Below are 26,237 nucleotides of genomic sequence, written 5' to 3'. Positions count from 1 at the left end.
GTGCCATCAACACACACAGGTAGGCCAGACACACCTCTAGGTGCTGTGTTTTATTTCATAAACATCAGGAAATGCAATCAGGAATTCACACAGAGCTGCTTAACACAGCTCAGCAGATGTGGGGTCTCCCAACAAACCTTCTCACCACCTACATCTATAGTCATTTACATCCCAAATTGCTTTAGGTAATCCCATTTGTAATCTTTCCTCCACTGGCCACTTGCATCTGATTCTCATTTATCACAAGGATTCTTCACTCTGGCTGTACACATGGATTTTGGAACAGGTGCAATAGGCTTCTGGGTGTGCTTCCTATGTGGGGTCATAGTGGGCAACGTGCAGTGGCTGTGAGGATCAGTGCCACCAAAACTCACAAATCCCAGGGAGGAGGTATATATAGCTTTCAAGTGGCTCCATGAGCTTCTTTTAGCATGGGCCTGAAGGAAGACATGAAAAAACAGGATACCAAGGAACTAGGCTAACATCTTCAGTCTCTGGGGTGAGCTCAACATCCATGAGTGGTGGCTTTGAACATTTTCCTGTATTTGCATTGACATTGCAAAGTAAGTTTTAAAAGGCCCCTGGTAGAAGTCAATGGCAAGTGAACTTTCAAGGTGTGGTGGTTGAATTAGGACCTAAATGAAACCACTCCACTTAGAGTGATCCACTTTAAGTTAGGGCCTAACTTAGACCTTGCCAGCTCTTGTGGCACCAAGGGTTGTGGAAGGCATCCTCTTCTACCTGTGGTCATGCTGGCTGCTTTGCTTACTGTTTCAGCCCAAGGTCTGCAAGCAGTGGCTCACTTGTGTGCTCCCAAACCCACTTTGGCCATAAAGACAGGTTCTGTAGATACCTGAAACAGGAGGTTTTAGCTCACCCAGCCTCTTCTGACCAAAGCAGGGTAGGAAATGACCTTGTGGGCAGCTTTCAGAGGTAGAGCCCTTTAGGAGGAAGCTTTGATGTGCAGCAAGAGGAGCATGGAGAACGACAGCTTCAGACAGCAATACCGTGTCTGGAGGAGAGTTATGGGCTCGGAGTTATCTCACGAGATGCACCATCCACTGAGACTGCATCTTAACTGTATCTTATCTGCAAGCGGCAGAGGCAGTGCAGAAGCGGTCTGATAGCATCTCTATCACATGGTTCATGGTGACAATCATGCTGGGACTGATAGGCGGGCTGTTCCCAGATACACAGGGTCAGAGACTGAAACATGCAGAAAAGTTAGACATCGATCGCATGTTATTTTCCTGAGTGTGTTTTGCAACTTACTCTTTCACCGTATGATATGGTTATCTTCATTGCCCGCAAGACTTCCTATATTCACGTTCTAGTACATCCTGCTTTCTGGACAGACCTTTTCCCTTCCTTTTATAAAGTAATTCTGCATTTTTGCTTTTAGCCTCAGTTTGAATAGATGGGTTTCGCTGCCAGCTCACCCTGCACCTGACGAGCTAGATCCGGAGTGACTGCTTGGGATTTTTTATACACAGTCAGTGGATGACTCAGCTTCCGAGGAGAGTTTATTACATTTCTTATTGATAAAAACTTCAGCAATTCTGGAGAAGCCATCTCAGAATATCATGAAAAGACTCATTGCAAGACTCTGTGCGCACATCACACTCAACAGTTCACAACCCAGATTACTTCTGCATCTCGAGTTCCACAAAAGTCACAGAGGATTCAGGACGCAGTAGAGTGCAAGCCGCCCATCTGGCTTGCAGTTACACACCGTCTTGCCTCTGTCTCTCTTCCCTTTTTACATTTCTGGCTCCACAAAAGCCCAGTTTCAGGACGGGTTGACTCATTCTTTTTAATTCCCCTTCTATACAGACCTGCCTCTCCTCCAGCCTTGCACAGGCGCATTGCCCATGGAGGAAGGCCCCGCTCCCTCCATCCCACAGTGGTGAGCAAAGCCACCGCTGCAGGCTCTGCACTGCCATTGCATAGAGAAGCTCACCTTTCAGACTTGAGATAAGCATTGCAGACCAGTTAAAAACAAATATTTAGATTCTCCTTCCCCTGTTCAGCAGTTTCTGTAGGCTAGTTGGAGTGTCCCTAGAGGAATATGTCCCATAGAGGAATGCTAGCTACATTTTGTCTCCTAAAGTCACAGGAGCTGCTGTTGCGGATGGTCCATCACCTGGTGCATCTCTCCATCCCCGCAAGTCTCACTGGGCAGGTAGTTGTCTGCTTCACACTGCAGAAAAGGGGGCTGAGAGCTGCCTGACACCCACCTGGGCAAATCTGTGTGTCTGACATGTATGCATAGCCCAACAGCTATCAAGCTGATGTGCAAGTTCATCAGCCAGTGCTCAAGGGGCACGAAGGCATTTGCACATCAGCCCCACTGCCACAGGAACTATGCATGTGAATGTGGCAATCTCCAGCACTGGGGCAGCTATCAGGTGACCTAAGCAAGCCAAATGAAGAAGTCTGTATATTTTACCCCCTCTTCAGTCCATGTTTTGCTTTCTGCAGGCACAAACTTCCAGTGGCAGAGTTTCACTTCTTCATGACAAGGGATTTTTGATAAAAATTGATCTGTCAAGCAAGCAGGAGGAATTACCTCCATCGAAGATTTTAGCACTGCATGTGTTCAGCACAGCGGCTTAGCCTACTAACACATATCTCTTTCCAGAGACTAAAATCGCAAAGCCTGCATTCATTTTCTCTGCAATCCAGGAATAAAACAGTATCAAATGCTGGTAGCTCATCTGCTGTCAGCCATAAGGCTTGATAGATGGGAAGATGAAAGTGACTGCTGCATGAAGAAAGGGGAAGTAGGGGCAATTTTAACAGAAATAATTCAGAAAGGAAAAACACAGGAGGTTTCCAAGCTGTTTCTTTTGCAACAGTAGTAATTACATCTTTTTTAATTGCCTGTAGTTTTCTTGTTACTGTTTGCTGTTCCTCTTTAAAATACTGTTGAGGGCAGAAGAATGTTAATATTTATCCGGAACAGCAAAAGACACCTAATATTGTTTTTATATAAAATAAGCTGTCCTTTCACAAAATCATAAAATATCCTGAGTTGGAAGGGACCCACAAGGGTCGTCAAGTCCATCTCCTGGCTCCACAAAGGACCACCCAAAAATCAGACCATGTGTCTGAGAGCATTGTCCAAACACTTCTTGAAGTCCGGCAGCTTGGTGCCATGACCACTGCCCTGGGGAGCCTGTCCCAGTGCCCGACCACCCTCTGGGTGCAGATGCTTTCCCTAACCCCCAGCCTGACCCTCCCCTGTCCCAGCTCCATGCCGTTCCCTCGGGTCCTGTCGCTGTCCCCAGAGAGCAGAGCTCAGCGCCTGCCCCTCCGCTCCCCTCGTGAGGGAGCTGCAGGCCGCCATGAGGCCTCCCCTCAGCCTGCTCTGCTCGGGGCTGAACCCAAGGACCTCAGCTGCTCCTCATATTTCTTGCCCTCTAGACCCTTCACCATCTTTGTTGCCCTCTTTTGTACACCCTTTAATAGTTTTATGTCCTTCTGAAATGTGGTATGAACTGCCAAAACTGGGTATGTTTTTTGCCCATCCCAACTGTGGGCATTGGAAATAATTGTTGATCTTCAAAAGCTGTGGATTGATGGTGGCCGGGAGCATTAGTGCATTTCCTGGACAATTATCGATCTAATTTTGACTCTGAAAAGGCTGAACTAGAGCACGACAAAACACCAAACACTTTCTAAGGCCTTCATCTAAAGCCCATTGAAGTCTTCAGAAAGAAATGGAAGGTTTTGTTTTGTTTTGTTTTGATTTTGATTAAAACCTACATGAGACAGCCTCAGAACCTTTGAAAGGAAGAGCTAGCCATCTCCACCAGTCACCTTGATGCTGCACTGACTTTCTGCTTGCATTGTGTGTTTTGAATAATTGTACAGTCAGCAACTGCAACCTCTATTACTTCTGGTTGGTTTTTGTGTGGGTGTGTATTAGATATTACAGAATTACGCACTGATGGGATAAGGAAAGTGCAGAATCTGAAGGACTTGCCAGCGACTAGTTATCTCTATCTTAAAATATGGTCTCCCAAAGACTTGTTGTTTATATATCTTGGCACATGTACACAATGTTACAGTAAGTTCCCTACTCAGAAAGCTCTTTGTTTTGGTCTGTGTTTATCTCATATTAAGTGTTCTTTTAATACTGTGCTATTCTGCTGAAATCTCCCTTCATACAAATATAGAAACCACATGCAAAACAAGCTTCCTTTAGTGTATTTTTGCTGACTGTTTTATAATAACCATGACACAACAACTGGATAAAAAACACCAATGATGTTCCAAAGTCAGAATGATCAGGTTTTAGTGCTCTGCATCTTATATCCAGTGGTTAAATGCCACTGTTAAATATAGCCTGCAATTCTTTCCACATAAACTCCAACTAAAATGAAATCCACTTTCATATCAGTGTAGTCACTGCTAATACTTAACCTCATGAAGTTCAACAAGAGGAACTGCAAAGTGCTGCCCCTGAAGAGGAACAAATCAGCTGGAAACTAGCTGGGCAGAAAAGGACCTGGGGGTCCTGGTGGACACCAAGCTCAGTGTGAGCCAGCAATGTGACCTTGATGCTAGGGAGGTTAATGGTGTCCTGGACTACGGTACACTAATTACTGCCAGCAGGTCAAGGAAGGTGAGGCCACACCTGGAGTGCTGGGTCCATTTCTGGGCCCCCAGTACAAGAGAGACCTGGAAATACTGAAGAGAGCCCAGCAGAGGGCCACAAAGATGAGGAAGGACTTGGAGCACCTCGCCTGTGAGCAGAGGCCGGGAGAGCTGGGACTGCTCAGCCTGGAGAAGAGGAGGCTCAGGGGGATCTCCCCCAGGGCTGGGAATCCCCGCAGGGAGGGGGCAAAGAGGCCACAGCCAGGCTCTGTTCAGGGGTGCCCAGCGCCAGGCCAGGGGCAGTGGGCACCAAGGGGCAGGCAGGAGGCTCCCTCTGAGCACCAGGCAGCACTTCTGTGCTGGGCGGGCGGCTGAGCACTGGCCCAGGCTGCCCAGAGAGGCTGGGGGGGCTCCTCCTGGGAGACCCAAATCCCTTGCTCGTTCCATCCAACATCGACCACATGCCTCTGCTGGAGGTGTTTCTCCCTGGAGCACGTAGGACGTTCTTCCTTCAGGCACCACCTGCACCTGACATAAAATGTAAGTTTAAATTTTTGTCCTGGGTCTGGATTTTAATTATGTTTCTTTAGGTAAAACTTGGGGTTTGGATCTTAGTGGCAACATTTTCTATCCTACAGTGAAATAGTTTAGGGCTCTGGATGCTTACTAAACTGTATTTTAAAATACCATATGAAAATTGACTATATATACGATTTTGAAGGAGATAATAATGTGACCTTTAGTCTCAGTTTTTTTAATCGGAATTTTAGGGAAATACCTAATTGTTTATATATGATTGGTCATCAGTTGTGAAAAATGTCCATTTACAAATGAAATTTCCAGCCTTGTATTATATATTTCTCTGGTAATTCGTTTGCAACTAGTGTCTCCCCAGATAAAAATGAGAATTAATTTAAGCTCGTCTCTGTTACAGACTACATGCTTTTGTGAAATGATGTAGCAAAATCCTCTTTACTGGCACATATTGAACAAGACTGGCTGAGTCAGGCTGGAGGCGATGGTGGCAAGGGTGGGAGAGGGCAGAGGGAGATCCTGCAGCAGCGGGTTCCTCCACCCTTGTAGAACAGGAATCATTCAGCACTACGGGCAGGCTGTCACCCACACATCCCACACCACTGTGCTCTGGAAAGCGGCCCAGACTGAGCTGATTAATGCCATCTTTGGTTTTTATCTTCAATGTTTTAGTCTCAACTCTGGGTTTCTTTGCAGAAGACAAGCAAAGCCCGGGACATGATGCTGCCCCACGTGCCTGGGTACCGAGCCTGGGGGGCACCTCAGCACCCATCTTTGGGGTGGTTTGTCACCAGTTGACCTTGTTCACCAGTACCACTAATGTTTGGGACTAGCCTGGAAAGGTTTGAGCAGCCTGAGGTGGGCTGGCTACAGGAATGGTTGATCGTCACTCAAGCTTGCATGGGGTTTTACAGCAAAACCAGGAGATAGCTCACTATGTCTTTTATAAACTGCCTGCTGTTTTGCTTTTAGAGTCCTCAGTGCAATGAAGACAGGCTGGGCAAAGGCTAACTGCTCTTTTTCTGCAGAAAGAAAATAAACGCAAATACATGATTTAATTCAGTTTTGTTTGGCAGAGATGTTTCTGCCGGTTTGTTATTGTTGCTACAAGACCAAAGCTGTAATTCTCTTTAAATCTGGAGCATGACACCAGAGAAAAATTAGCACAACGGTTTTAGCTTTATGTAACATTCCTAATACCCAGCGACCGAGTGCTTTAGAAGAGAATAAACAAAATGAAGTAAGCTGTTTGTTCAGCATGTTCCAGCACCCATCCATCTGCTTCCCTTTGTACTCGCAGTCCTGCAGCCACAACTTTTCTCATCCACGACTGTCAAAAATGTGACTCATTCTTCACATAATAGACTGGGGAAGAAGTAGAGAAGTTTTTATACATAACAAAGCTTTCTCTTGCCCAGGATCTCCTGCATCAGCTTATTTTACTTCTCATTAAAATGAATGACACAATGAAAATGTACTTTTTGTAGCTGTCGTTATCTGCAGTAAGATTCACTATCTATGCCACAATTAGCTCTGCTTGACTCTTCTCACAACCAGGCAAATGAAGCTTTGGTGTAGCTAATTTTAAAACAAGGAATTTGTTCAATTCCCAGGCCAGGAGTGTACTAAGGGTTAGTAAAGTTCACAAGCAGTAAATTTTGTGGATAGAGGGGAATTCTCTTCTCTCCCCAGGCTCTGATAACACACTTCCCTGGACGTACAGGGCTGGCATGGATGTCCAGCTCTGGAGGCAAGGGTTTGAATCTGAATGCCTTTGAAATCAGAAGCCACTCTGAAGTGGGAACACAGGCCAAAACTTCTGTCTCTGTCACGTTTTTAATCTGTGTTGCATCAGTACAAAAGCTGTATATCCCCAGGCAGATGAAGTGTTTTCCATGGGAAGGGGCCGTGCATTCTGCCCTGTTGGTGCCATCTCCAGTAACTGTTTTCCAAGGAATTGTGCTGTACAGGAAGACTGATACTGAATTCCCATGCTAAGGCTGTGATTTCCTGGAGCAATAGCACAGATCTCCCTGCTCTTGCTTTACGCATGCTAGACTGGTTTTAACAACACTTCTCCTGGCTGACAGACAAGAAGCAAAACACACAGCAGGCCGTCAGCAGATTTTCAATTCAGATGAAATCTCACAGCTTTTTTTTTTTTTTCACACAAATCCCTCACTTTCCCATGAGACCTTGCTATGAATGAAGCAAGCATTGCTGCTGCAAGAATCTAGCATGAGTTAAACCAATTTCCCCATGAGGAGAACATCACTTGCCAAGCAGGTGGTGGGTAGAGATCCAGCAAGCCCAGAGGGGTACTGGTCTGCTGGGAACCCCTGTCCCGTACAGGTGGCACATGTGGCACCGTGCTGGGGAGAGGAAGGCTCCTACCAGGATAACTGATCTCCAGTCGGTTGGAGCATGTCTCTGACAAGGAGATTGATCCTTTGCATTTCTCAGTGCTGAGAAATGTAACGTTTCTTAGTTGCTGCAAACACTAGTATTCATGAACAGGGCAGGAGTGGGACTACAGCCTGTCAACTCTGATTGAGATGGCCATAAACTTTGCCAGGTTATTTTGTGACACTGAAGTTATTACAGAAAGTCACAGGCTTATGTAAAGAGGAAACAAGACAAAGTTAATATGCTTTAAAATCACGGCAGCTATTTACCTTTAGGATCTTAACATGACTTGACAGAACTGCATGATGCAGTCTCCAAAAAAATATCACTCTGTGGAAAGCTCCAAAGAACATTGCCTTTAATATGCCTTTTGCACTTCATTTGCTCTACTCTACACATTAATTTCCTAGGCATCTTCTAAGCGAATTCAGTCGGATAGTAAGTATAATTCCTAGGAGCTACCTAAATTACTTTTCTCCAATTTGTATCAGCACTTACATCATTTTAGCATCATTACGTGATAATTTAAACCTTTCATTTTGCTACTAATCAAAGGCAATTCCAGCAAATAACCCAAATGTTCTAATTTAACAATAGTATCATGTCTTTCTCTTTTTTTTTTTAATAAGCAAGGATGGTCACTATAACCTCTGAAGGTAATAGAAAAGTTTCCACATATCGGTAAAGCAGTGCCATTTTCTTATGTCAAGCAGACTTACTCAGTCTTAGAATTCACTGCTTGCATCTCTCCAAAGCTTAAATGCTTCAGCAGGGTCAGCAGCTTTATGTACAGCATCCTCTGCATACACCCTTAGAAAACTCCACAGGCAATCCTGAAAATATACGCAAGTGTAAGCAAATTGGCTGTGGGAACTAAATGCTCCCACTTTAGAGATGTTTTCTATTTTTCATTTTTTATCTATTTAGTGCACAGATTCATCACTGGTGCTGTTGAAACATATTAGAATTAGAATTGTAAGACCAAATGCTAAAAATAGCAAAAAGCTGAGAGGACAATTTTATGATGTCAAAGGTTCAAAAACATGGGTGAAAGGGTCTCTTTTCTGTTTGATATGACAAATTTGTAGTAAAGCTAACACAATAATGAAAGCTTCCCTTACTTCTTCATAACAAATCTTAGCCACAGCCAAGATTCACATCTATCAGGGTACCATCCAATTTATCTTTGACTCTTTCTTGAGATACAGTACACAAGGTTTGCAGGCCATAGCAGTGGAAATATAAATTTTCTGCTTCCCTTCATGCAGCTATTCAATGGAAGAAAAAAAGTAGATCCCAAGATGAATAGCTGGCCAATATGTTTCAGCACACTGCTTGGTGAGACTGTCAGGTCCTGCTTGTGTTCACCAGCACCACGAGGGACCATAGCTAGAAAACAGGGACTGCCTTGGTCATTATGCATTGTCGGCCTTATTTAAATTAGGAAGAATGATAAGAATGGCTTGAATCTTAGTTATTGCTGCATGCTTGGGAAAAAGTCCTCTCTGGTGTCAGAGATGAAAATATTAATAAATTATAGGCATTATAAATAAATATAGGCATTATAAATAAATATAGGCATTATCTTGCTGTTGGTTGACTGTTCAAAAGAAACAAAAGAAAGAGAAAACAAAACAAAACAAACAAACAAACAAAAAACAGACAAAAAGCCTTATCCTGAAGGATGGGTTTTGGAAGATAAAACCTACAAATGTACACACATGTTTTTCACATCCTTGCACGATGGATGTGGACGAGAGAAAATATGATGCTGATAAAGGTCATAGAGAATCAGACAAATGCTCCCTTTTTCTGGTACCTGTCTGTGACAGGAACCAGCCAGGGGCACCTGTGGAGGAGTTCAATAAAAAAAAAAAAAGTCAAGTATGTAGTGATGCTTCCTCAGAATAATCTTCCAGCTGTCAATACCTCTTGCTTAAGGATTTGCTGTGGGAGATTCAGTAACCCTTGATGTTTTTTTTCTCCGGTGAATTTGCCCATGCCAGCCTGTGACAGCCACAACATCTTGCACAGAAGAGCTCCTCTGCAGAACTGCTTATCGTAGAAAACACACGCCACTGAATCAGATTGTGTGCACTAAAGATGTACAAAAGTATAGCAGAGTTACATGGGTGAAAAGCGTATCATTTCATCTCTTTTGAACTTTTGAGTTTTTCTTTACTCCCTACTTTTTGTACCGAAAAAGAGCAGAAAAAAATGTTTCTTCCTATGTAGGAAGAAAAGACTGGCGGGTGTGGAATGAGGATCTGTCTAGGCCAGCATCCTATCTCCACCTGTGGCTAACACAGGAGACTAGGAACACGGCAAACTTGGCACTTCCCCTTAGTGTTGTCCCAACTTGCATCTGTTTTAGCAAAGACAATTCCTTTTGTGTATTCTGAATCTGGCTCCCACTGATGACCCTTCAATCTCTACTGATGACCCTTCAATCCTGTATGGAAAAAAGTGGTGCATTTGGAAGACAACATGCAGCTTTCTGACATTACCATAGGTGACAGTTTTCCTTTTATTTCCAGACTGCATGTGAATGTTCACCCTTCCCAGGCCATCCATGGTTTTGCAGACATTTGCCACATCCCCATATTACCCCTTTCCCAGTCTGAAGAGCCTGAGGCTACCCATTCATTCCTTGCATGGAAGCGGGGTTGCACACTTTGGTCATTTTTAACCATAAAACTCATTCAATTTAACACCCACTGAGCAGAAGAACTTAATACACCACAGAATATTAAAAACATTTGTGCATTATAGATTTACACAGTGGCATAATAATGTTTGTAAGATTTTACACAGTAGCATAATATGTGTTATGCTACTGTGTAATATTTGTTATTAATGTAATAATTGTTCATTCGCTCCTACCATTTCTCTCCTGGTTATTCACACAAGGATCTTCTCGTCTACCCTATAGCTGCTAAATTTCTTTAAAAGGTCCCCTTGGCAGGAGACCTTCTTTGTTTTCTTTGAGTATTCAGGTATGTATGCTGCATCCATGTCTCCTTTATTCACGTGATTTTTTGTTCAGAGGACTCCAATGTAATTGTGTGATACAATTTCCCATTGTAAAAGTTCTTCCTCTCTATGTCAGGTTTATGCGTAGATCCACTAATTCTCAATGTTTTTTTTAACAGAGTTACTAGTAATTTGCCCACTATACACATCAAGTTTCCTAATTAGTGATTCCATTTTTCTCGTTAATCGTCTTCCACTTCTTTGGTACTAAGACAGCTGTAAGTGCAAAGCTACAGTTAACAGTGAGAAATTTGGTGATTTCTACCTGGAGCTCCTTTGATGCTCTTCAGACAAAAATGATCAAGAAATGGGGACTTATTAATTTTGTCTGCTTGTTCCATGACATTTTTAGTTCAAATTGAGACGTGTCCTCTAATAAACCCTCTGCAAGAAGAGCTATTCAGGCTCTCCCTCAGCAATGAGATCCAAAAAGTGCAAATAAATATGTTTATGTTTTTTTTCCTGCCTTTGGCTATTTTTTCCCCACATCTTTCACACATCGATCACTGAGTTACACCAACTCACTCCTAATGGCAGTGGTGGCAGCAGGCTTCGTGCTGAGGAGCCTGTGAGGGTCACAAGGCCCCAGGGGATGTCTGAGGAAGTTTCTGGGCCCTGAAGCTCTCGGGACAGTCCTGTTCATCATCTTATCAGTGATGTGGATACAGTATTGTGTGTAGTTCTGGGCTCCACAATCCAAAACGGATGTTAAGGTCCTCAAAAGCATCCAGAGGAGGGCAACAAAGCTGGTCAGAGGGCTGGAGGGCACGTCTTGTGAGGAGAGGTCCCTTCCGACTGTCCTGTTTGGTTCTGTTCCGTTCTATTCTATTCTACAATATTCTAAACAATCCTCTGAGAGGCTTTTCATTCTGTGTTTTTAGGGTTTACTGAAAGCTTTTATGCCTTTTTTTTTATATATATATAAAAATAATTTCCAGTGTTCTTTGGATTTTTGAGGGATTTAGGAGAGGGTTTTTTTGGCCTGCCTTACTGCATTTTTGCACGTAGGCACAACTTACATATCTGTCCATTCACCCTATTTGGTCACAACTTCAGCGTTTCAAAGGAAGCTTTCTTGGTCTTAATTGCATTCCTTTCAATGATGTTTATCTATGCTGTCTTCCTTTTGCGCCTTCCCAAATCTTTCCTGATTAGCAGAAGACATTTTCTTTGTCGCTCCAGTATGGTACCCTCGAGTGGTCCCAATGCTGTACAGTGATTCAATTCTGCCCTTTTAAACACTGTCTTAATAAACATCCTTACTTTTGTGTACTTCCCCTTTGTAAAATTTAACAGCTCTAAGTGAACTTTACTCATTTCCTTGGGCTTTTTTTTTTTTGCTTCAGTCAATCCTGCAAATGTTGTAAATCCAAGCAGCTCGTGGTCACTACTACAAAATGGCTCTTCCATGGTAACAGTGACTGTACGTTAATGTTGTTCCTTCACGAAGTCTTGTGCAACCTGCTCCAGCTGGCCGGGTTTTGAGCAGGGGGGTTGCACTAGGCAATATCCAGAGGTGCCTGCCAGCTACATCTATTCCGTGATTCTGTAATGGAATACTACAATAATAACATGCTATTATATAATAGTAAACATTCTAAAAAATAATGTAACATGAATACAGTCATATTTGCAATATGGTAATATAATACAATACACTAATACTGTGTTTTTCTTTCAGAAACCTGGAATTGCAACCCACATAGATGAACATGTAATTAACACAAGTAGAGTTTTCTCTAGCGCAGAGCAGAGCTCCATCAGCACAGGTGTCTGCGTCGTTCATGGATACTTAGTGCCCAGTATTATCATGTATCATCAGGTTCCTGATATACCTATTACACTGATATTCTCATTCTAATTTTCCACTTCGATTTCTCTGTCCCATTTTCCAGACTTTAACTGTTTTTCCACATTTTCTATTTGAATATTGCAATAGTCTATCCTATCCTTTACTCAGTATTACAGAGTTTTCCACTAGTGGATACTACATCTCAAATCATGTACAATTCCTTTAAATAATAATCTGTGACCTTCTTAAGTCAAAGTGTCAACAGCGCGATTACTTTATGGTTCATAAGAGGTCCATCTGGCTGGTGTACACTCCCTTTACTATAGAAGTATCCTTCATAGTCAATGAATTTTTATGCCTCCCTTTTCTATCATTTTCTCCAGCAACTATTGGAATTACATCCCTGCCTCTTTCTAGTCTTTCACCAGGTGCCAGGAGCATTTTGAGCAGAGAGCTTCCAGCTTCCCACTCAACATGGGTCACAAGTACCTCCAGTATTTCATAGAAGCTGATTCAGACACCTTTTGAGGTTCACCGGGCAAGCAAGTCACTGCTATGAGCTCACCTGTTTATATAAGTGATGATCAAACTGCCCACTGCTACAGCTGTTCCTCCCTATGACAGGTACCTCTGCCTCTTAAGGGATGACTTCCATGCAAGCAACCTAATTCTGAGATGTTTGGAGAAGGATAGGGGAGCAGCTACTTCCTTCTGGTTAGGAAAGGAAATAGAGCAGTACCAGGGCACTCATGGAAAAAGATTCAAAGTCTTGTGGTTTCCACCTTAAGGTAGAAATATTTCAGTATTAAGTTAGTCTTGAAGGATTTGATTAAGGACTTAATTAAGGATTTAATTCCTTAACTCAAAGACATGGAGTTTAATTTAAACCTGAAAGGTAGATTTTGATGCAGGAGAATCTATTCCTATTGAAGCAGTAGGAGACTACTTGGCCTGTGCTGGAAATTAAATACTTTTCTAAGAGAGGTTAAAAATCCATGGAAAAAGGCAGATAGCCACTAGGAAATTTTAAGAGAGGTGATTTCTGAAAGGTTACAAGGAGTCTTCAAGAAGCTCAGGAAGATGCAAGAGGAAAAAAAGGCAGATATTTTTCAAACAGTATAGGATGATTAATTCAGGTACATTTACTGTAGCTGGAAGGGCTCAGAAGGCAGGCAGAGATCTCTTCCAGTGGACTTAGTAATCAATAGGTAAATACAGGATGAACAGCAAAGCACATAGATCAATGCTAAGACAGAGCTGAGGAATTCTCTTGTAGGAATTATGGTTTATTCACAGCAATGATGTCCACTTATATCTGAAAACATTTGGAAAAGGATTAATAAATTGAGGACTGCAATAGAAAGAGATGGACTGCTGCTAACACAGCTATGAGTGAAACCCTGGATGCTATCATTCAGAGTAGTACCTGAGAGAGGATGAGGCTTCTGGTACCCAGGGTAATTCAGAAGGAGGAAGAATTTGGTTCCTTTGAAGGTTGTCTTGTGTATGAGCACCTGATTGCAGCATTGGTAAAATTCTGTCGCTAGCAGGACAAGACCCAAGGCATGTAAATCATTTCTGGTGAGCTCTTAAATCAAGAATCAAGGTGCAAAGTAAAGAATAGTTCTGTTACTACATTTTGTTCAGCTGTGGGAAGGTAATCAAAGAAGGCCTGCAGCGGGTAGATAGAAGTAAGAAAATAGCAGCTAAGCAGAAAGTCTAGAAGGGAAGGATGGCTGCTGTGCAGAGAGAGAAAGAAGACCCCAACAAAACACGGTGCGCAGTATGGAGAAAAACAAAGGAAGAGTCATCAGAGATCGAGGAAATGGTCCCTTTGTGTTTAGTGCAAGGCTTGTGCTGAATGCTGACCAGGGCTGGGTACACTGGGAGAATTCAGTGAACAAAGAAATATCCTCAGCTGCCGAGACTGCAGGAGAATGACAGCAAGGTCATCTGAGTACTGTGCCCCTGAAACCCATCCCTGGGATCTTCTCAAGTATGGGGACAAGGAGGTTCTAACAGCATTTACCAGTGGCTCTGAACATCTAAGATTTGAGACAGGCAGTAAACACTAGCAGCATTTACAATAGAAAAGGAATCTAAACCTTAGATTATAGTTACTGGAAAAAAACTTCCCATTGGTAAATTTAAAAATAGAGACCCCTGGGAAGAGCAAGAGTCTATAAAACATTCATTCTGAGAAATATGGTCCATAATAATAGTGAAATAATGCATGCTGAGAGACGTTCTCACACACCATAAATGTTCCCAGATTGTCTACAATGTTAAATGGTTTGAACTGCTGATAAACAGCAGATTTCTCAAGTAAATAAAAAAATGACATCATGAGAAAATAGGCGTCCAAATTAAGAGAAAGGGTCATTGGCAGGAAGACACAGAAAAATATACTAATGATTGCCTACCAAACCAAAGTGCCAAGGCTAATCATAAGCAACCAGGCATTCCTATTCTTGGTATAAAGAATAAATTCTTAGTATCTGTCTCAAGGAGCCCACTACCAAGAATTTACCAAACCACCCTCCCTTAAGCAATGCATGCGTGATTCAACAGGGACAGGGGTTGAAGTGTTTCCCACTAAAGGCAAAAGAGAGGACAGCTAGGTGGAGATTTCTGGGAAAAGAGAGACTACTAAAGGAGCTACTTCTGTACGAGGCATTACTGATTTGTACTTCAGATGGATGGGACTGAATGAATTAGTCAGTGAGTCCATACTCCCTATTGCCCTTTGTGCAATGAGCATGTGGAGAACACCATCAGGACTATGACCATGATTTGATCCCATCACAGCAGAGAAAACCATATCAGAATACTGATAAGCATTTCACTTAATATACAGGGTGCCTGCTTACATTTTGTTCGTGGTGACCCACAAATGCTTGCCTGGTGGCATAGGACAGTGCTTGGAGGCTAAAGAATTATTTGCCTGAGCCAAGGTAACCTATGGAGGTGAGATGAGCAGAGTATTCCAGTGACACTAGCAAGGAAAACACAAAGGAAAGTGATTGCCAACCTCACAGACCACCTGTCTTTGGCTCTCCAGTCTGAAAAAACAACTACTTTATTTATGTAACCTTCATTTTGACCCCAGAGCAAGGCTTGAACTGACGCTTCTGTGTCCTTCGCTTATAACCACACCTCTGTCAGGGGATGAAGTGAGATTTCACTAATCAAGGTATGTGCGCAACCCCCAGTTTACAGTATGACCTTCTTAAGTACGTAAAATATTGGAAAACTCTCAAAAGGAGCTGAAGGACCTGCCTGGTTTATTTTAGAGTGCATCTGACTGTGAGGAGCTGGGACACCTATGCTAAAGCAAATCTTTATCTGCTGAAATCCACCTGGATGTTTTTTTGTTTGAAGGCTGGTTGTCCTTAGCAACTTCTTAGCAAAAGCAAAAAAAAAGCCTTCAGGAAATGGCTTAATGACTTTGATCTAAGCAATCAGAAAGCAAAAACTCTACAGATGTCTAGTGCATGCATTGCCAAATAGGAAAGGGTCTCTTTTCAAGGCAAAATTACTTACCTATGCAGTAACAGAGGCTGTTTGAAGTGAATTGATATGCATTCATTCCTGATACATATGAATACTGCGGCCTCTCCAGTGAGAAAATCATGAAAGTGAATAAAATGTAAGGATATTAATTTTGAAATAAGTTTGGGCTTTTGTCTCATGATGATCATATGCCAAAAGAAAGTAACATTTGAGACTCTGTAGACTTTGCCTCTACAGTCTTCTGGTGGAAAAAACTTCTCCTAAGAGGTCATCTTCATAAGAGTAAAGAAAACAGGGCTGGAAAACATTTTTTTTTAAATGTAAAATACATCTATTTAGGGAAGTATCTAGAAGTGCTTTGACTTACAGTGCTTCCTTCCCACAGTCTCATACCGGTAACAGCATTGCCCATCTGAATTGTCCAGGAAGACAAGGACTGCAGAATACATGAGTGTTAGTTAAGACAAAGAGACACAGATTCTTAAATGCAGTATTTTCTTTTTAAATTTACTTGTTTCTGGTCATTAACTCGATGGGTAAATTACACAGCACCTAAAATAGTCCTTCCAGTATTCTGTTGCAAGTAATTGTTATTCTACGTCCAGCATGTCAGCTCCCAAACCATCACAAGACTTCAGGACAATGTGGCAAAGGTTCGTTATGTGTTTGCACTCTCTCCTTGCCAGTGCTAATGAAGAGCGATGGGCTTTGTTGATTTTATCATGGGTGAGAGGTTATATATCAAGGATGATCTGAGAGGTGACAGATTCTTGTCTGTCAGAAGGGACAGAGTCTTTGAGACTGTGCTTTCTTCTAAGTCAAAAAAGCCTAAGAGTGCTGCAGCCCACTGAACAAAATAGGCCAGCAGAGGCAGAGTGCTCTGAAGAAATTGTTTTTTGGAGTAGCAGCAGTTCAACTTTTAAGGACCAAAAATTTGGACAGTGGGCTTATATGGTGCTCCTTGCATTTCAGGTTTGAGAATATCTCCATGTCGATGGAGGACTAAACTCTGAAAACCAAATCTCCATGCTGATTTGAGCACAGAACTGAAGGCAGGTTTATGGTTTCAGGGGATGTGTTTTACTGTCTTCTGCAGTTTTATGAACCAGCAAAATAAACATGCAGACAGACTGCATTAAGAAGTACTTCAACACCCTCTGCAGGATCCAGAAACCAAAAATAAAATGATTTCTACCCGCGTTTAGTTCTGGTGGATTGAACTGATAGTCTCAATTTTGTATGGATTACTCAAGTAGTTCTGAGAACTCTTTTTCTCCTGACCTCATCAATATGTATATTATATCCTAGCAGCTCTTACATGTTTTGTTTTGTTTTGTTTTTCTCAAAACAGATGTTGACTTGAAGAATACAGACTTCCCTCACCTTTTCACTGATTGTATATTTCTTCTTTCTTGGTTCTAAGGGTAGATTGTTGCTACCATGCAGTCTCTGAAGAACTTTATAATATCAATGTCTGAAAGTAAATTTAGTCCAAGCAGTCCATGCTATATCCAAAATTCAAGCATGCCTTTTGCCTAACGTCTACTAACACCATTGACAAAGGGTAGGTACAGCTTCTGAGTAATATTTCAGTCTCTAATGTATTTTGGAAGTACTGAGAAGTCCATATTGTGTCTCAGCACACAAGATTATTGTTTTCACTGACGTGACTTACTGAAAGAAGAGAGGACTAGAGCAGATAACACAAAATTCAGATACAAATCAGCAGTGCATACCGAGGACTTCCTCTGGCTAGGAGTAAAGCCCTCAATGCCTTCTGTGGAAGGAGTGTATAAACATCAGGTAAAAGCAGCACAACTTAGGAGCACCAACAAACACTTCAGACCACTCTCCTAGACTATAGGAGAGAGAGAAGGACTTTTCCTGGGTATTTACACATGGGTGTGAGGAAGGAGTGGGAATCAGTATTCAAGATGCAAGACACACCTAATCAAGCAACCTGAATTTTATCTCCACTAAAAGCAAAACCTAATTCTTTTTCCAGGCTTAACATCTCTGCTCACCTTGATCTTGGAGATTATGGGCAAAGCTGGGGGTTTCATAGGCGGTCTCCTGAGAAAGTCACATATTGCTGTCCTACAGAAGCCACACCAGCATCTTAGATAAATGCAGCCAGAATGCCTCCACATCCAGCCACAGTACCCACGAGCTTAAATACTTCCTGTAAAACTGGATAATTTGTTACCCGCATGTCTCATCCCCTTCTTGTCGCTGGCTTTAATAGCTTTTCTCAACAGATTTCATGTAATGTGAGCCACAGGGTGGCAAAGCCTCTATTAGAGAGACCTGTTCGTAGTGAAGCATCGGTTCATCTTTGAAAAGGTCAGCCTTCTCCCTTGTGTGTTTGGAAAAATGAGCAATCATGTTATAAAAATACTAAAAATACCTGAAAAATGACTTGGAATCATTTCTCTAAGATGTGTCAATGCCACTTTCAAAGTGAGTTGGTCTTGTGTGAATAGGGTGAGCTGAATTTCAGACATGCTGGTTCTTGCTCTACCTCTTAATGAGTTCTTTGGATGCCTACTTGTCATATAATTTTACCATTTCCTATTTGATTAAGGATTTTTTTTAACCATTCCAGTAATTTATAGAGTTCTGTGTGAGCTGTGGGTGTGAGTACTCTTTGATCTCTATTTGTATGCACACAATTTGCTAAAATCCCTGCTGGTTTCTGCTAAAGGAAGAAAGCAAGTTGCTACCTGTAGAGTGGTTCCTATGACACTTTGCAGTCGTCTGGATTAAACCAGTCTCTTCTGTTTACTGAGGTGGCTTCGGGAAGAAAATGTGCTTCAATGAAGCTTTGTCCAGTTTGAACTCAGAAATTCCTTTTATATATACGAATATTCTTTCTGTATATAATATATGTAAAAAGAGAGATCATGGACTCCTGATACATCACCTGATTCAGGTATTTTTATTATAAGAGGTGTGACTGCAGGATGGCAGAAGACTCTTTTCCCCATGTTGAATGAAGAATATTCAGGGAGACACATTTACAGGGTCTCCAGCTAATGATAAAAGTTATTTTAGGAGGAAAAATTAATAAAAAAAGTCCACAGGGAAAAGTGAAAACTCACTGAGCGACCACCTAGGAAGAGCAGACCCAGATGAGCATCCTCCTGGTTTTCTCTAAACTAAAAAGCTCCAAAATGAAAGGTAAGAAAGGAGGGAAATAGGTGTGAATCTCACGCCAGTGGTGGCTGCTTCCTGTGAAAACCCATCATAACAACAATATCTGGGTTTGCAGGTGCAAAGCCATGAAAAGAACATGAAAAATGACAAGAGCATGAGGACAACAAGGGAAAAACACTACTTTACAGGCTCTGGAAAGTACTGTCTCGACTGCTTCAGAGAGAGGTTGCAGAGCTGTGAGTAAAAGGCAAGCTGCAGGGATGGAAATAGCAGGCCCTCAGCATTACCAAGGCTGAGGCATTGAGGTGCAACGCCCATCCCAGAAATGGGGCAGAAAAGCCTCTGGTCCACAGCATGGGGACCCACTGCAGCAATGTCACCTCTCCCCTGAGCCACCCAGGCTGCTGCTGTCTGCTGAAACAAATCTCAGCATCAAGACGCTGAGTCACAGACAGATGTTTTCAGCGCAGGGCTGCCAATGTGGAATGAGCTCCCGAAGGAAATCAGAATGATGCAAACCATAATTAACCTTCAGGTGTGCTGCAAAATCCTATTTCTTATTTCAGCAGTCCCACTTGAAAGGGCAGAAAATCCCAGTTCTACTGAGGGCACTCAGGGTACTGAGTGGTTTTTGGATGACACATGATATAGAAAACCCTGTGACAGAGAAAGATTTTGACTAGCAAAGCAATATAATCATAATTCTGTTAGCCAGGGTAGGCAGACCAACAGAGAAGTTGGTCCACAATTTACAAAGCAACATAACCGTTGTATTAAAAATGTTATTAAAAATAATAGACCTTTAGTGCTAGCAGCACATTTTGCTAGGTCTTTGCATGATGCATCTGAAATTAAAAGCTATCAGGTCTTCTTGAAACAGCTGGATCGTGGGAAAACTTTTTCAGTTCCTAACCAGAGGCATCTGTCCTTCAGGGAGAACCAACTGACATTAGGCAGTAAAGAGGTTTGAAACAACTGCAGTGGCATATAAAAGATAAATTTCACTGCATCAGTTACATGTGAAAGGGCACCCCAAAACCTGTTTTGTGGGAAGGTGAACCAAGCAGTATCCTGATCTCATCCCAGGATGTGAGTTGGGATGCCTTGGTTCAGACAGGCTCCGTTCTGCTCGTACAGTGTCTGTTACCATCGTGCCATGCTCCAGAGAGGAGAAAAGACTCTAGGCTATAGAAAAGTTGGAATAAGATCATTAATCTTTCATATTTGATGTAAGCTAGCATGTTCCATGCAACAATAATAAAACATAAACCAAGTATTTTTTAAAAATAGTATTAAAAAAAAAAAAAAATCTGCAGAAAACATCCTAAGCCATGAAGCCAAGACTGCGATAAACAACAGCAGTTGTCAAAACTTAGCAGAAAGGGATGCAAAACTCAGGAGCGAGACACTGGCGCCATCTAGAAGAGGAACAGAACATGCACCGAGCAAGAGTTACTGGGAGCACACAGTGCAGCCCAGCCTGGTTTGCAGAGTGCAAGAGACACTTCTGCTACTCATGCGCCGGATTTTTATGAATTGCAAGACCACATTTCAATGAGGAGGATTCTCTACATTTCCAAGCCTCGGTGATACTAAAATAAAGTACTTACAGGTGTTTTTATCCTGTTTTTATTCATATTTTTTTGTATCACCATTTCGTTACTGAGACATCTTTCTCTCCATGGATACTGCTTTCACAATCTTATTTTAATGGCTTCGTATATAAACCAGTGAAACAGGCACTTATCAAGACCCAGTTTTCCATCCCTTTCAGCTAACTTTTTTTTTTTTTTTTTTTTTTTTTTTTTTTTTTTTTTTTTTTTTTGCCAAGAAGTGGGGACTCAGGGCTGAGGTGGGCAGCTGTTGCTCAGTCTTTCCCTGTGAGGGCTCCAGGGAGGCATTGCGGGTGGCTGGCTCCGTCCCACTGCAGTGTGACAGAAGTGCCCAAAGCTACTACAGGGGGTGTGATGGTGGCTTCCTGCTGGGAAGGCTTTGGAAAGGAAAAAACAATGTGTTTGGTTTTGTTTTTTTGTTTGTTTGCTTTTTTTTTTTTCTTTTATTTCTCTGCTGCATGCAAGAGGCCATCTGAGTAGGATGAGAAACCATTTCCAGATGGGAGAGCAAAGGTGAAAGAGCTGCACTGGTCTTGCTGGTGTTTTGAAAAGTAACTCTTCATGATGCCCTTATTGCAGTCTGAGATTCATGAATGTTTTGAACATTATGAAGCCTTGTATTCTAACATAACAGTCAACACTCAGGGGGTGTATCAGCCATGTGGAGTCTCTCCCTGTTACTTAGGAGAGAGAAACTGCATGACATTCACGCAACAAGGAGCTACTGCAGCTGCAGCTTGTGCTGGCTGCTCACAGAGCAATGCAGGAGAAAGACCGGACCAGGTGAGCAACAACTCAGACTAACCTGACCACCAGGAACCAGAGGATCAGCTCTAAGGGGTACAGTGTTAGCCAAGAACACCTATCTGAGACTGCCATGTCTTGAAAATATTGAGCTGTGTTTCTACAAACACATCCCCAATTTTGCCATCATCTCTTCTCCTTTATGTCATTTTATTAGACAGGTGGATTGACTGCCCTCCACAGCTCCACCATAAATGAACTACCCTGTCCTCCCAATAAAAAGGACTACTCAAGGGCATGAGATGTCTACAGATGCCCTCTCCCAGGAAAAGATCTTCATTAATGTTTCAAGTACCTCTGATATCCACTTGGGTTCAAACGACTCTTGTTTTGACTATTTTTCTTTTGTGTGCTTGAATCAACTAATTTCATACCTTTGGTAGGAATTCTCCAACATGTTTCGACAGGACTAGACAGGCCAAGATTTCTGAGCTCAAAACCTGCCTGTACGTCTATATTGCTCTGACAGGATTTGTTCCACCAAAATTAACTCCAAAATGGAAAGAGAAAATACAAGATTTATAATCTACGGTTCCAGTATTGAGTAGCCGGACAAGGTGATCCTAAACAGGGAGATCTTTCACAGGACTATTTAATGGAGGGCTTATTCGTGATCTGTGTTCCTGATTCATGGGGGCAAGCCAGCAAACCTCATGGCAGAAGTATGATGCTCAAATAGGGCCACACTGTATTGTTATATAGGATCACAAAGTTAAGTGGCAAAAGCACCAGGGTCAGTTTTATCAGTAATATGGGAAAAACTGAGTAAAAGTATGAAAAAAAAAAAAAAAAAAAATCTTCCTCCTGTTGTGGTCAAGTTACTGACTTGATAAGGCTGTCATTTTGAGCTGCATATTGGTGACCACGAGTTGGTCACTGTTATGGTGCAAACCGTGCAGCTCGAGAGGCCAAAGTGGCTGAGAACTTATTTCACAGAATCACAGAATCACAGAAATGCAGGGGTTGGAAGGGATCTCAAGAGATCATCGTGTAAACCCCCCCTGGCAAAGCAGGTTCCCTAGAGCAGGTTGCCCAGGTAGGCGTCCAGATGTACTTTGAATATTTCCAAAGGAGACTCCACAACCTCCCTGGGCAGCCTGTTCCAATGCTCCGTCACCCTCACCGTGAAGTTCTTTGGTTGGTGCAGAACTTCCTGGGCTCCATCTTATGGCCATTGCCCCTTCTCCTGTCCCCACAAACCACTGAAAATAGGTTGGCCAAATCCCTGTCTCCCAGATCTGAGACCCAGGTCTCTCAGCCTTTCCTCATAGGAGAGGTGCTCCAGGCCCTGTCTCATCTTTGTGGCCCTCTGCTGGACTCTTTCAACAAATTTCAGTTGTTGTAAGGGATATACTAAGGATTTATCTTCGAAACAGAGGAAGTCATCTATCAGACAAAAGCCAAGTAAGCTTTGTGATGTGCTGACTTCACAAAGGTTTTTGAGAGAAATCACAGCTTTGGATGATGCTAGGAGGCTGCTATAAAGCATTTGAGAGTCAGCGTGGCTGATCTGGTGAGATATGTGTAAGATCACTGGGACCTTACAAGGTCTTGGTCTAGTAATGCTGTAATGATATAGATATGAATTAACTGATTTTTGACCAGTGGGACACAAAAACAGAATCTACTGCAAATTAGATAATTAGGCTCTAAAAGGCAATGGCCAAGGAATGTTTTTGGAGAGCTCATTGACCTCTTCTGCTGTTTCTCTTTTGTCCAGAAAAGCAGGTTGTGAGCAGGAAAAACATAGGAAGTTAATCCAAAGTTGTTCTTTGTGATTTTTATTTTTTTACATTTTATCAATTATTAACATTACCTCTTGATTTCTACTTAACTAAGCTTATGACTTCAGTGTTACATTCTTGGGGTGAATGATCCAAACCATTCCTAGCTAAAATAAAATGACCACTGTTTACTGGGGCTATATATAAACTCAGTCTAATCAGACCAAAGTCTGTGCCTGCAACTCTAAAAGCAGTGAGATTAAATTAAAATCCAAAAGTGGTCGCCAGACATTCTGGCCTCTAAATTTTCAAAACATTCAGACTCAAGTGGAGATTTCAGTATGGAAAACCTGAAGCGTAGGAAAGTTGGCAGTCATGCTTGATTCTACCTCTGAACTTTGGAGGCTGGCATGCTTTTTTCCCTAAGGTAAGCGTAAGTAATAGCACTCACAGCATGACACAAAAGCCCACAGGACCAATGTTTTAATGAAGTCAGGATTTTCTTTGGATGAGAAACCTACAAGCAAAGCCAAAAGGCTGCAAGAAAAACTGCTGCAAGTGGAAGGTAATTTATCTGAACCAGAATCCCACCACAGTGGCCGCGGTGCTACCCTGCAGATGTAGCTTCAAAGAGGAGCCAAGATGGTTCCTCACTGCCAAGATGGCTTCCTAATGGAGATTCTCATTAAGAGCTATTCTCAAGAGCCCTTTGCACAGGGATGAGGTAGCCAAGTGAAGGGAAGGTCCCTGATGTGGCTCAGGGGAATGAAAATCCAGACTGATGTGACTGAGGGAAGTGAAGAGGGCCTAGAGGAAAGGAGACCTGGGGCAGGAGTACCTGGACTAATGGAAATTGTAAGCTCAACTGATGAATGAGGCGAGGGAAGGAGAAGATATCTGTGCAGACAAGATGACTGAATGCAGCTGTGGAGGAGGACACTCTGCCCTCTCCAGCTGAGAGCATCCTGCAAGGTCCCAGCCTGGTCACCTACACAAGGCCCTGCACAAGACTTACAAGGTGCATTTCCCTGGGCCTGTCCTGAGCTCTGCGTGCTGGTACATCTACACAGAGCTACAACCAAAGGCAATGACAGCTCCCTTTTAATCAACATATAATGCACATTTGAAATCAAAACCAGCAGATTTTAGCAGAAGTAGCAGACTGAGGGCCTCAGCTCTCAGCAAATTGGAGTTGTGTTATCCCCTCATTTTAGAGGGTCTTGAAAAAACATAAACTGTGAAGCTTTCAGGCTCCGAAGCTGTGTGTATCATGGCCAATCCCACATGGAAATTAATCTTTGCTTTGAGAAGAGGAGCAGAACAAGGCTTATGGGCCAGCTTTATTTCACCTACTTAAATACTCAAAGTGCATGATATAGGCAATTATTCACCACTGGCTCCCTCCTGCAGAAAGGACAGAAACACTTCCAAGAAGTAATTCAGACTTTACACTGAACTGAAAACCCCCGAGGAAGTGCTAGTATCTCCCCACTGACTCCAGAGGGAGCCTTGGACGACTGTCCCCTCATTGCAGTGCCACTAAACCAGGCCAAAGGCTGAAGGTTAAAGAAACAGGACAAAGCTGCTGAGGAGCAGCTCTTGAGCAATCATTTCTTTTCCTCATTGCAGAGATTAAGGTAGAAATTATTTGGAGCAAAACTAGGAGGGGAACTAGAGGCTGTATCACAACATGCCTGTGCAAAGGGGAAAAAAGAAAATTGCCTGTGTAATTTTTTCTGGCATTTCCTAACTTTAGAGAGCTTGGGTCCAAAGCCTTCATGCTCTTTTATCATAGCTTGCTGTGCAAGATGTGCAGATAGCATGCATTTATTCAGGATAACTTTGTTGCTAGATCTAACTACTTCTTCAGTTTTTCTTGACCAAAATGATAACTGAGGAATGGTAATAGTATTTTTTTTTTTTTTTTTTTTTTGGTTACCTTTCTAGTTTCCATTTTCAGTTTTGGTTAGGTACAGAATTTCTTTCACCTTCAGAAATGCCCAATGAAACTGTGAGTTACGTTTTAGATGATGCAAATGCTTATTTAATACATGGTATGCTTATCTATATATATATATTTGTGTATACATCAGTACATTATAATACTCAGAGTATATTTAGAAGGAGCATCAAGTAATCAAAACATACCTGGAGGAAACAGGAATTTTTAGTGGATATAAAAATACTTCTACCATGTTTAGATTCTGGTTTTCCTTTAGGTTGTGTGAAAGGAAGGGACACAGGTTGAACAAGCTCTATACCTCCAGTTCTGCACCTGTGTTAAAGGCAATCCAGATACTTCCTGCGTGTAGCTTAAAATAGGTTACAGACAGCTCCCCTAATTCATAGGCTTTTTTTGCATACTATTTCTGTAGAAGATGCAGAGTACATCTCTAAAAGGTGGTGTCAGAGCAGCTTCAGAGGGAGCTTTCCCAGGAGCCATAGAAAAGTCGTGCCTGCAGCAGCACCCCTCAGCAAAATCCCTTCAGCCAGAGCTGCTGATGAAGTACCACTCCTCATCTTTCCCTTTCACTGCAGTTCTGAGTGGAAAAAACACGTAACAGCATATCCAGAACATGCATAATTATATACGGAAATGTTATTTATAGAGTATAATTTTGTAAGTATCACCCTGTCTTTGGCATGAATTGCACACAGCATCATTCTCCCTATAGCCCTCTCTACTGAGGGAATTAGCTGCTGTAATGATTTACACACTTGAGTAAGAATATTTGAGTTAAATCTTTGAGTTACTAATGTTATTTTAGGACAACAGCCATGTCATACTAAGCTATTTTGGTGAAGTTTCACTGGAATAAAAGATACTTCAGGAAAGACAATTTTGCTCCCATTTCCTACATCTCAGTCATACAGAAGTGAACAGAGTTGTACATTACTGCTGTTGACACTTGGCAGTACCCAGAGATGGATATAGCAAACAGTGCCATTTCACAAAGCAAATACAAACATGCGTGATCTCATGCTACCTCTCTTATGCTCTCACTTGTGCTCTTTTGGGAACACAATGGGAATTATCACGTGACATTCTCCACCATCAAT

At 42.2% G+C, this 26,237-nt stretch overlaps 1 long non-coding RNA gene across 2 annotated transcripts; it reads left to right on the top strand.

Moving 5' to 3' along the window:
* Positions 1 to 4,292: 4,292 nt before the first annotated feature.
* LOC106018264 (uncharacterized) lies at positions 4,293 to 20,793 on the top strand. Of its 2 annotated transcripts, none has more exons than XR_002403852.4 (3): positions 4,293 to 5,142; positions 12,785 to 12,991; positions 15,477 to 20,793. It is a non-coding gene; the product is annotated as an uncharacterized lncRNA (long non-coding RNA). The 2 variants fall into 2 exon arrangements; XR_011806431.1 differs by having other exon boundaries at positions 12,785 to 17,444; positions 17,886 to 20,793.
* The last annotated feature ends 5,444 nt before the right edge of the window (positions 20,794 to 26,237 follow it).

This window comes from Anas platyrhynchos, chromosome 1 (genome assembly GCF_047663525.1).
Source record: "Anas platyrhynchos isolate ZD024472 breed Pekin duck chromosome 1, IASCAAS_PekinDuck_T2T, whole genome shotgun sequence".
Lineage (NCBI taxonomy): Eukaryota > Metazoa > Chordata > Aves > Anseriformes > Anatidae > Anas > Anas platyrhynchos.
Note: the sequence above shows the minus strand (reverse complement) of the source record. Positions and strands in the feature narration are given on the sequence as shown.